Below are 12,503 nucleotides of genomic sequence, written 5' to 3'. Positions count from 1 at the left end.
TTTTTTAGCATTGAAGGACTTATGTTGTTTAGAGAAGTCCAAAGGTGCAATTTGTTGCTCATTTTCAAACTAAAGGTGGCATTCTCATTTCTATTATGAAATTTTTAATTTTTTTTTGGAATTTCTTGGTGTTTTTGATTTTTTTGGTATATTTGATGTGTTTCTCAAGGCTCTAGATATAAAATCTTTAGAGATGGATGTTATTGATGGATTCTGCTAGGTCTATGTCATCACAATCTAAAGTCTATAAGTACCAATCCTAAAGAACTCTATGATAATGTAAGGACCAATCCAATTGGCTTTCCACTTTCATTTCTTTTCTCTAACTACTTGGTTCTTAGGGCTTTCTCGAATTAATAGGTTACCAATCTAAAAAACATGGGGTTTGACCTTTTTTTTGTAATGTCTTGATAACCTATTCTAATATCCTTTGAGGTGTTCATTTACTGCACATTGATATTCTTCTAACAACTCTATCTCATTTGATAGGATGCCCTAAAGAGTAACTCTCAAGGATGGGATCTCAACTTCTAAAGTAAGAATAGCTTAATAGCCATAAACCAAGGAGAAGGGTGGCATGCCTATAGGTGTCCTAACACTCATCCTATAGGTGTAAAGGATAGGGTTCAATTATAAATGCTAATCTCTACCAATATGGTTTTGTTGGTGGCCACTACTTGGCCATTGCCTTGGGATAATAAATTGACAAGGAGTGGTGTATAATATGAAAATTTTCACATAGTTCATCAATTATTTGATTTCTAAAATATAAGGCATTGTCTATGAGAATGGCGTGGGGTAGACCAAACCAAAAAATGACACGGTTTAGAATGAAGGAAGAGATTTTTTTTCCCATAGTATTTGCAAGTGGTGTTGCTTCAAACCACTTGGCAAAGTATTTGGTGACAATAATAATACATCCATGTCTATTGAAGGAAGGTGGATGGATGGCTCCAATCAAATCAAATCCCCACTGATAAAAAGGCCATGGTGTAGCCAAAGGGTTGAGCTCTTGGTCTAGTGAATGAAGAAGGTTACCATGGATTTGGCATTTAAAAAAAGTTTTGACATAGTCGATAGAATCCTTTTCCATGGTTGGCCAAAAATAGCCCATCAGAAGAATCTTCTTTGCTAGTGTAAACCAATTGGAGTGTGACCCACAAATTCCTGCATGGACTTCCTGCAGAGCAACTCTAGGCTCGTCCTTTCCATGACATCTAAATAAAATATAGTCAAGACCCTTCCTATATAGCATATCAGCCACCAAAGTGTAACATGAGGTTTTTTGTATGAAATTTCATTTTTGGTTATGTGAGAGGTTAGAAGGAATGGTGTTATCATGGAGGTAAGTGATGATGAAGTTTTACCAAAGGGAATTGGGAGTGTCTGAGTGGAAAATGATAAGGGAGTTAGGTTGAATAAACATAGGTTGAACCATCTCTTCTACTAAGAATTCATACCACTCATGCTACTCTAGAAGTTAGATTAAGGAGGACAAGGTGGCCATAGCATTTGTTGCTCTATTTTTATCTCTAGGAATTTGTTCAAAAGTAATATGAACAAAACATGCCTTGAGGGTGTCAACCATATGTTTTTAAGGCAATAAATTTTCATCTTTTTTCTGATAAGTGTCAGTGACTTGATTGATGATCAACTAGGAATCTCCATAAATCTCCAGTGTTGTTAGTTTCCACTCTAAAGCTAGTTTGAGACCCAAGACCAAAGCTTCATATTCTACCACATTGTTGGTGAAAGGGAAAAATAGTTTGAAAGACTTAGGGATGGTAACACCTAGTGGTGTGATGAAAAAAATACTAGTGCCTGATCAATGATGTGTGTAGGAACCATCAAAATAGAATTTCCATGTTACTAGCTCTATCTAAAGAATGTGCATGTATAGGAAATCAGCTAGGATGGGATTTGAAATCTCTATAGGCACATCTACCAATTGATCGGAAATATTCTATCCTTTTATTACTCTCCAATCAATGTACTCAATGTAAAATTCACTTAGGATCATCACCTATTTGGCCAATCTACCTATTAATGTTGTTTTGTTGAGAAGATATTTGAGGGGATCAATTATGGAGATGAGCTTGACTTTGTGTGTTAGAATATAGTGATGTAGCTTTTGGGAAGCAAAAACTATGGCTAAACAAGCCTTTTGAATAAAAGAGTAATTTAGCTCATAGTCGACCAAGGTATAACTGATGTAACAAATGGCTTGTTCTTTTCCTTGGTCATTTTCTTGTGCTAGGAGGGCTTTGATTGATTTAACCATTAGAGAAATGTATAATAGAAAAGGTTTGTGTGATACTAGAGGTACCAACATGGGTGGATTCATCAAGTAGGTTTTGAGTAAGTCAAAAGCTTTTTTACACTAGTCATCCCACTTAAAATTTATATCTTTGTGTACTAAATGAGTGTAAGGTACACACTTTTCTACCAACTGAGAAATGAACCAATTAACAGATTGTAGTCAGCCTTGAAGAGTGCATAATTGACTCAATTTCTTTAGAGGTTGCATGTTGATTATGGCTTGTACCTTTTCAGGGTCAACTTCTATCCTTTTGGTTGAGATAATGTTTCCTAGAAGCTTCCTTGATTTGACACCAAAAGTGCATTTCTTGGGATTGAGCCTAACTTTGAATGCTTCTAGTTGGGTAAATATCTTGGCCACTATGGGGATATGTTTTTCCTGACTATAGGATTTGGCAAGGATGTCATCCACATAATATTCCATAAAGATATGCATCACATCATGAGAGATAGTTGTCATGGCCCATTGATAGGTGGCCCCAGTGTTCTTTAGCCCAAAGGGCATCACATTCCAATAAAACATGCCCCACATATAAGTAAAGGCTATTTTTTCTTGATATTTTGGTGCTATTCTAATTTTATTATACCCTAAAATCACATCCATGAGTGAAAACATGGAATCGCCTACTATCAAGTCTACAATGGTATCAATGTTGGGAAGAGGGAAATCATCTTTGGGACATGCTTTGTTTAAATCTTGGAAATCAATGAAAATGCATATGCTACCATTATTCTTTGATATGGGAACAATTTTGGATATCCATGATGCATACACCAAGGGTCAGATGAAATTGGTGTTGATTAACTTCTCTAACTCTACTTTGACTAGTAGAGCTATATAGGGATGCATCTTTCTAAGCTTTTGTTTTATTGGCTTGACCTCTGGAGAAATGTTGAGATGGTGAAGGATTAATGTTGGGTCTAATTTGGGTATGTCTACATAGGTGTTGAAATTATAGATAAAGTAACTAAGAGTGGGGGTGAGTCAATTACTTACAAAAATTAATTCACAAATCCCTTAGATGTCTTAATGAACTAGTTACTACTGATACTTGGTAAACAAATTCTACAACTTGATAAATTAAGCTATTACTTGTCTTTAAGCATTCATGCATGTAACTGAAAACAAAATGAACACAAGAGACACTAGATTTAACATGGAAACCCAACATGGGAAAAACCAACAATTAACTACTCAACAATTTTCACTCTTTTGAAGTGAGCCCTATTAGGAGCCAACCCTATTAAAGGTTACAATACACACTGTTAGGTGTGACTTTGTTAGAGGATTTAATCACCCTGTTAGGAGTGGCCTTGCTAGAGGTCTTTAGAACAATTCAACTGAACTGTCACCTTGTTAGAGGATTTACAAATGGTTGTTAAACCAACTCTGTTAAGAGATTTGAAATCACTGATACAATGGTTAGAAAGAAACAATTAATTGACCCAAACAAGATGCAACTAAATTTGCTGGATACAGGTCTATGTTCAACATCATTAGATCCTCCTTAATCAAATATGACTTTGCTACTCCTTAATGATCTATGATCATTCTTCAAATTCACTTCCACAATAATCAATCTTCATATCATATCGACTTCTCATTTCTTCACATTATGCTTTGAATTCACAACTTGACTTCTTACTTATACCATTTAGGTTGTCAAGTCAGCTCATTTACATGTTATATTTACCAATAAACCATTCATTAGTTGGCTAAGGATATTATTCTTAAAAAAATAAATGTTCTTTACTAGCTGACCTTGCTTGATAAATACTGCTTCCAAGAATTTCCAAAGTTAACTTTCTTGACTCGGTTAACATTAAAAATCTTAAAATCTTTTGGGTACCAAGTTTACTCATTAAGAATTACTTTTACCAAATTACCTTTGATGACCAAGTGAACTCGGTAAGAACTATTTCTATCATATTTTCTTTGATTACTGAGTGAGCTTGGCAAGAACTGCTTTTGTTATATTTTCTTCAATTACCAAGTGAGCTCGATAAGAACTAAATTTCTTTGATTACCTTGAAGGCTCGGTAACCAACTATCTATTTGATAGACATTGCAAGCTATATTTACTAACCTTTTGGGCTTGGTAGACACTGTCTATTGCCTTGCTAACCTTCTGATCTTGGTAGACACTATCTATTGCCTTGCTGACCTTTTGAGCTTGGTAGACACTATCTGATGACTAATATGACATTTGTGTGACATCAAAGACAACACACAATTAAAAAATTGTATCCAACACATAGGACCATGCAAAGTTTATCTATCATTATTCAAAAAAGTGAATCAATGCATCTCTTTCCTCCGTGCATAGGGATTGTGCTAAATAAATGACCCTTGGTTCTTGCACTATGCAAATGTTGACTTATTTTGTTGGTTCAATCAAGATAGAAGATCTTTCCTTAGAGTATTTGGGTAAGTTATCAATCATCCCATCCATGGGTGCCATAGTTGGGTTTTCACCTTGGGATGTGTCACTTCTATTTTTATCTCAAGATCAGCTATAACTTGGTCGTGATCATTAAGTCTATGAAATGCTTGACCTATTCTAGTGTGGCTAAGGTGACTGATATCTGAGTGAACTATATGTGTCTCTTCTATTCTTCATTCACATGATGGTTCAACCACATTAAGGTAGATGAAAACATGATGGTCAGTGTCAAAATAAGGAATATGGTAAGGCTCAGTTGTATCCTAGTTAATGAGTTTGGGATGGATTAGGGACAGTGGTTCATAATATGGGAAGGGTTTAGTAGGATTTAAAGACATGATTTCATTGGATGGCTTGTATGTTGTATCTATTAGACCTATGACATGAGCTTCTTCTAGAGTATCAGGAAAAGTAGAGCTTATGAGAGGCTCATAGTGTAGACACCTAAAAACCTTTAGAAAATAAAGTATTTTTATTTTCTGAAAAAGTCCTGATGACATCATCATTTATTAATTAATTAATTTTTATGCCATTAAATCCCTTTATCTTAATTAAAAATATTTAATTAAGGAATCCCTCCCAAAAATGTTTAAATCTTATTTAAACATTATTTCCTTATTTATTAATTATTTAATTAATAAATTGACCAAAAATCCTAAAATAAATAAAAAATTTATTTTTTTTCCCAAAAGTTGGCCAATTTCCTTATGACCAAAAACCTCTTCCAAAATCTTCTAATCCTTCTTTAATTTCGATTAAAGGCTAATCTCATCATTTCCTACCCCTAACCCCAACTCAAAATATTTAATTAAAATTAAATATTAATCCTCATGTTTATTAAAAAAGTTTTAATAAATATCTCCTCAACCAAAACCCTTGAAATAAATAAAACTTTATTTATTTCCTAAAAATCTAATTTATCCTCACCCTAAGAAGTTCTAGACTCTTCTAGAAAGTCTTCATCCTCATCCTAGGAAATTCTAGACTATTCTAGAAAGTCTTTATCCTCATCCAAAATCTAGACTCTTCTAGAAGATGTCTTTAAATCTAATCCTAATCCCCTCCTAACCTTGTCACATTCCCTAAACATGGGTTAAAACTTACTAACCCAAGCCAAAGTTAACAAATATCTCTTCCTTCACCCACCCTCATTAAATGCCATCCACTTGCCTATCCTTAAGCTAATCCTAAACCATCCTAATCCATCCTCTAATCATTTGCACAAGCCTAAACAAGCTTAAAACATTTCTAATCAAGTCCAAGTCGAATTTTCTCTCATCACCCTCAAAATATCTCAACCATAAAACTTTATGAAGTCCACTAGGTCATAAATGACTCTTACAAGCCCTTTTATTGCTCTTACAAGTCATTATGAGGGTCTTTATGAAGATTTTATCTCTTGAGCCTCCTTTGTTGACTCATCCTTGCCCTTTCCTCCATCCTCTCACCATGTGACATGTGTCACTCCTTGATTGGCTATAAGGAAGCACAATCCATGTGCTCTCCTCTCATGCAATCTGAGCCTTCCATAAGCTTTTTCCCATTCTTGCATCTTAGCCCTCAATCCCTCAAGCCTCTTGCCTATAAATTGGATCCTTCCCCTTTACAAAATAACACAATCCATGAAGTAAAGTTATAATGCTATTTTGAGAGCCAAATCCATACTAAAGCCATCTATCCACACCAAAAATCCACAATCATCCATTGAAGCCTTTGGAAGCATATTGACCATACATCCTATCTTTTTAGACAAAGCTACTCAACAAGAGAGCTTCTCATTGAGAGAGCCCATTAATGGCTCATATTTTCAATTGAGATCTCATCTTAGTCTATCTTGAAGTTTATGAATTTTGTTTAGTTTGTAGAAGCTTTATTTAAATTTGGTTTCTATTAGCATACTAACATTGCTCATATACATTTTGGCACGCCCGGTGGGACCCCGCATGGGTCATCTTCATTAGCTTTTTTAGTCAAGTTTTGTATGTCATTTGCTGACTTTGGCTAATTTTTCTTGTTTTTGTGATTGGTAGGATTGTATAAATTGGTTTTGTAGGTCCACATGAGCATGAAGAAGACAAAGGAACTCATAATCTATCTCATAGTGTTTGCAGATTTTTCAAGCTTATAGGTGGACAAAGAACTTGAAATTCTTCTTCTTCTTCTTGTGGGAGATCTTGGCCATTTTTTTTTTTAAGAAAGCAAAATCATACACACTTCTTTTTAGTGCTTAAAATGAACCCCCAAATCATACTTAAATCCATTGAAAAACTAAAAATTTGCAAAAAAGAAAAAATCTTTTAACAAGTGAAACTAAACTAATCTAATCATTTGCATCCTTGCAACATCAAGGTTTTAGATACATTCATGCAAAATTAGGAACACTTCATTTTTGGTAATTTAAAAAGAACTTCAAGTTTCCATTTCAAAAGGTTCAAAATCAACACTAAGTGCACACTAAAGTTCTTTTAAAAAATCTCATAAAAACTAAGAGTCCTAAATGGTTGCCAAAAATTGTCCTAAAAGCTTTGTTGTTTGTTCCAAACAAATGTCTTATTGCAAAATCTTGAATGTTTCTTAGAATTTTCATGCATCAAAACAATCTAGGAATATCATTTTTCGGCTTAAAATATGCAAACTAGAACACAAAATCTTGAATGAAAACCAAAGTCCAAAGAGTCATTTTCACTTTTGAGTCCAAAACAATCTTGAATGATCTAAGGTTAAAACAAAGCACTTCAAAGTTCTTAAAACAACACACAAAATCTCAATCTTGAATGCTCAAAAGAAAACACTTGAATTTTTAACCACTTTTCTTTGAATGCATGTTGCTAAAATCACTCTTGAATGCCATGGATTAAAATCAAATTTTCCTTGAATGCATGGTTAAAACAAAAAATCCAATCTTGAATTCTAAGGATCAATTAACTATTGCAATATCAAACACTTCATTTGGAGCTTCTAAAAATTGAACAAAACAAATCTCTTTTCCACATGCAATCTAGGTAAAGTTTGATTTTTGGACATTTAAGAAACCTTGTTAAGTTAAAATACAAATTTGCAAAAATCAATTTGAGTAGTTCCTTGGACTCACCTCTTTTCTAATCACCCATCAAATATTAACCATTGGTTGCAATCTCAGCGCCATTTATGGGGATGGGTCTACTTGAAAAAGGTGTTAAATGTTCCACAATCTAACTCACTCACTTGGTCTTTGAATTTTTGCTTTAACTTTATCAAAATTCTTAAATGATCAAAACTCTAGATTAAATCGATCACACTTCAAGTTTGGGCACTAAAATTGAACAACAACTGACGTGGAGAGCCTCCGGGCGTGCGCTTGAAATCGAATCTCACACACTTTTGTTTTGGGCTTAAAACAAACTCACACTCAATCTTGAATGCCTTAAAGAAAATTAATCGATACTTGACGTGGAGGGCCTCTGGGCGCGCGAGTTTGCTTTTGTTGAACCTAACTCTTCTTATTGTTTTCATTCTTCGATCGATTTACTTTTGTTGGCGCTTCAAGTTGGAATAAACATTGTATCTTAAACATGAGTGCTTGCAAAGTCTAGATCAGAAAACTTAAGCGTCAGTTGGTAAAAGAACAAATGTGTTTTTTAGCCCAAGGTCATCCAAGTCTTCTCTCCCCTTGTCGTCTTTCGAGGCCATCTTGGGTGCATAAGATTAGGATCCAAAACCTTGTTTCTTTTTAGGAGGCCTGCTTGGGGATTTCATCACCCCTTGGATGACCTCAACTCCAGCGTTCTGGCGGAGTATAAGAATCGGAAGGTGAATCGAAAGACACCTCTCTTGGGATCAAGATTTTGTCACTCGGGCTAAGCCTCAAGGAACTTTATACCCTTGAGAAGTGAAAGAGGAGAAGTGGGTTACCGCTCCTCTCGGCTGTGTGACATCTTTTTGGTCTCATCTATGGATTTGGGCCTCACGTACCTTGGGTATATCGAGGACTCCTTAGCTAAACCAACTTTCAGCCTTGTAGACAACCATCTAGGATGTTAATGTGTTTGAGGTGACTGATCAAAACATTTGTAGAACATACACACTCCTTGGCGCAAGTATCACTTTCTAAGAATCAAAAACTTCTATCTGGTTGTTTCTATCTATTGCTTGATCTTTTATTTGTTGAATGAATGTTTGCCAAACTTGGTCAATCCTAGCTTAGGGCATACTTAGCGTAGTCACTGCCTATTCCAGAAGTTGAATGAGTTGAAGCAAAACAACCAAGATCTCTCAAAGCCAAGCAGATTTAGAAATTGATGTTAGAGCAACCCAAACCCAAGCAGAAGTTCCACAAAGTTAAACTCAAACCATCTCTAGCATACCAAGAACTTTCAGCCAAGAGAAAAGAAATAACACCAAGCCCACGAATTGCCAAATTCCACAAAGCAGAGGACAAAGCTACCGACGAAGCACTTCAAGAGGCCTGGTTAGAGCGCACCATCAAATTTAGCCAACATCCAGGAGTTAATCCTGCTTATGCCCTACCAACTAGGCATGATTTCTATGATTAGACACCCTTGTTTCTCCCCATCTTCTTGGATTAGCTTCACTTTAGAGTCATCTTTGTAGAAAAGCCAGCCATCTTAGGTTATCCCCTTAAGCATTATTAGCTCATCCATCTCATTTAGAATCAAACCATCTAGCCAGCAATCAACACCACACATCCAAGCCTTCAAAATTGTTGTCACTTTTGCCAAAAGTTTGCCACTCCTAAAATCTTCCAAATCCATCAATCTCACCAAGGTTATCCCTTTGACAGAGCTTTGTCTAGGGTAATCCAGCTTTGTCACTTGTTATCCCTCATCACCTTGAGCTAAAGGTTGGGATCCACAAGTGGTCAATCTCGTGTTCTTCCTAAAGGATCATCAGTCTATCCTTAAGTTGACACAATCACCACCAAGCTTGCACATAGGAAAGCAGACCTTTCGTGCTTTGGCAACATATCTTTGAAGTTAGAATCTTCAACCCAATCCTCCTTAGGTTTTTTCATATAGCTTTTCCTTAACCTAGGAAATCATTTGCATAGAGAAGCCTTCCCCCTTTTGCATCCATCAGCATTATTGCATCTCATCCCTAGGAGCATTTTTCATGCCACCCGTCACTCGCTTAGCCAAGAAGAAAGAAACAATGGAGCCCTATCATTTGGATCGAACAGCCTCACCCCCCTTGAGCACTCAGCCATCCTTCAGCCCAGAGAAAGCTATGCCATCACGTACTGACATTGAAGCTTTCATGAACCAACCAGGAAATGCAGTATTGGTAAATGCCATTATAGACAAGAACAAAGAGACAATCATGGCTAATTTTCGAAAGGAAAATGTAGGAACCTTTGACTTTGGAAGACCCCCTCCATTATCAGATCCATCTCACCCATTGTTTGGGAAGCTACCACCACCCATAGGCTCTTATGATCCAAATTATCCTCAATATATGCCAAAAGAAGAGCCTCCAGCCAATCCATATGATCCAACAGACCCAAACATACCATCATCCACCCAAGTTGAAATCTCCATGCCGCAAGCCAACCCAGCCACCACCACTCCATCCTTGGTTCATACCTCTCCGCTCCAAACCCCCTTTACCCAAAATAGCTCACCGTTCACCCCCTTCACTATTGCTGCTGCTGCTCCCCAAACCAGCCTTCCAAATCCACCCATCTCCCAAATCAGTGCTAGCATCTTTGGCCAACCTCAGCAATATACAACAGGGATGCCACCCATGGGGCCAAGTAATCAACCTTTCATCACCCCCAGCTTGTTCACTGCAGCCCAACACACAATCCCATCATTTCCATTAGGTCTTGGGAGCTCAATACCATTAGCCACAAATCTACGAGCTACTACCCTCACTCCACAAAGCTATCAAATCCCACAAGCTACTACCAATTTTCTACCAAGCTCCCAAGTGACTCCAGCCCTTGCCACCACTCTACCAAGCTTCCAAATCCAACCACAAATCTATCAAACCCCTTGGTGAGCCATTGGATGTCATTTTTGAGAAATTAGTCAAAGAAAACCTCATCAAATTTCCTCCTACCCAGCAAATTGACCCAAGCCAATCCAAAGCTGCATGGTACAAAGATAATGAGTACTGCAAATTTCATAGGGTAAAAGGTCACACTACCCTCAAATGCATGAAACTGAAAGACTATGTGCAGGACCTCATTGATCGAAAGGAAATCACTGTTGGTGCCCAAACCTCTCCCAACGCAGGCTTACAGATCTATCAAAATGCTTTTCCTCCACACCACAACCAAAATTCTGGAAAAGCACCTATCCAAACCAACAACAACAACACCAACAACCGTCAGCCAAACCAACAGCATGGGAAGAACAATGACCACACTTCATCCTATATAGACTATGGTAGCCTTATAGGTTGTATATCCGAGAAAGAGCCTTCCATCAATGTTATCAATATCCAAGGACCAAACAATGAGTGTGCAGTCACCACTCGAAGAGCGCGATTTAACATCGCAGGCCCACCTATTACACCAACACCATCAGCTCCATCAAAAAGTCAGTACAATATCTTGGAACACCTTGGGAACATGCCAGCCCAAATCTCCATTTTAGACCTTCTTCGCACTAGTCCTGTGTACAAGAACATCCTTGACAGTGCTCTCATAGAATCTCGTGTCCCTTCTGATATCAATGCTACTGATTTTTGTAATCTTGTTGGACACCTCTCATCCTCATGTGCCCTATCGTTCAAACCCACCGACATACCCGTGGTCGAGCCAGATCACACCCTTCCGCTTCGCATAGCCATCATGGTATCCAACTTTGTTGTAAAAAGAGTAATGATAGATAATGGATCAGCCTTGAATATTTGCACCCTAAAATTCATAAAACAAGCTGGGTATACTGAGGCAGATATCATCAGTGAGGTTATCACCATCAAAGCTTATGACAACTTGGAAAGAACCACAGAAGGAACTATTTTGCTGCCAATCAAGGTTGGGCCAGTCATCCAAGAGACACTCTGCCATGTTATTGATCTAAACCTACCATTTAACATCCTCCTCGGTCGCCCATGGATTCATGCCATGAAAGCCGTTCCATCCACTTACCATCAGTGCATCAAATTTCCGCATCAAGGCACTGAGGTAACCATCCATGCCGATCCAGAACCCTTTGCTTACTGCAATGCGGTTGAAGCTTCATATACAAACCATTGCCCTGGAATTGATATCGGCACATCCATCGCCAGCTCATCCCACACTTATAATGACCCAGAAACCATCCTTGCCTCTACCCTGTCTACCGTGAAGATCAATAACAAAGGTTGTGGAGAGTATAGTCTGTCAGATGCATTTGCTGTCGGGGCACTCCCACTTGATCCACATGCCCATGGACGATTGACATATCACAAAGCTAAGGAAATTCCACCTCCTCTATACAAACAATTTGGCCCAACAACCTTTGTATCCTCGAAAATCCCTCTTCATGAGGAGCTCACTCCAGATATCAACAAATGGTTACATAAGGATGCACCTCAAAGAAATCAAGCACGCCTTGATCACTTCAGCCAAAAGTATCCCCAAGAACATAAGCTCATCACTGACAAATGGAACTATCAAGGTGGTGGTCTAGGACTAGAAGAAAGAGGCATGCAGTGCCCCATTGACGCACATAAGTGGGAATCGAAGTCAGGTCTTGGCTTTGGCATACCCACAACTGGGGGCACCAATGAGAACGGTCATGCTTTTTCGAACAT

Source organism: Cupressus sempervirens, chromosome 9 (assembly GCF_028749045.1).
Source record: "Cupressus sempervirens isolate cs-2001-9-10 chromosome 9, ASM2874904v1, whole genome shotgun sequence".
Taxonomy (NCBI): domain Eukaryota; kingdom Viridiplantae; phylum Streptophyta; class Pinopsida; order Cupressales; family Cupressaceae; genus Cupressus; species Cupressus sempervirens.
This window is presented reverse-complemented; position numbering follows the sequence as displayed.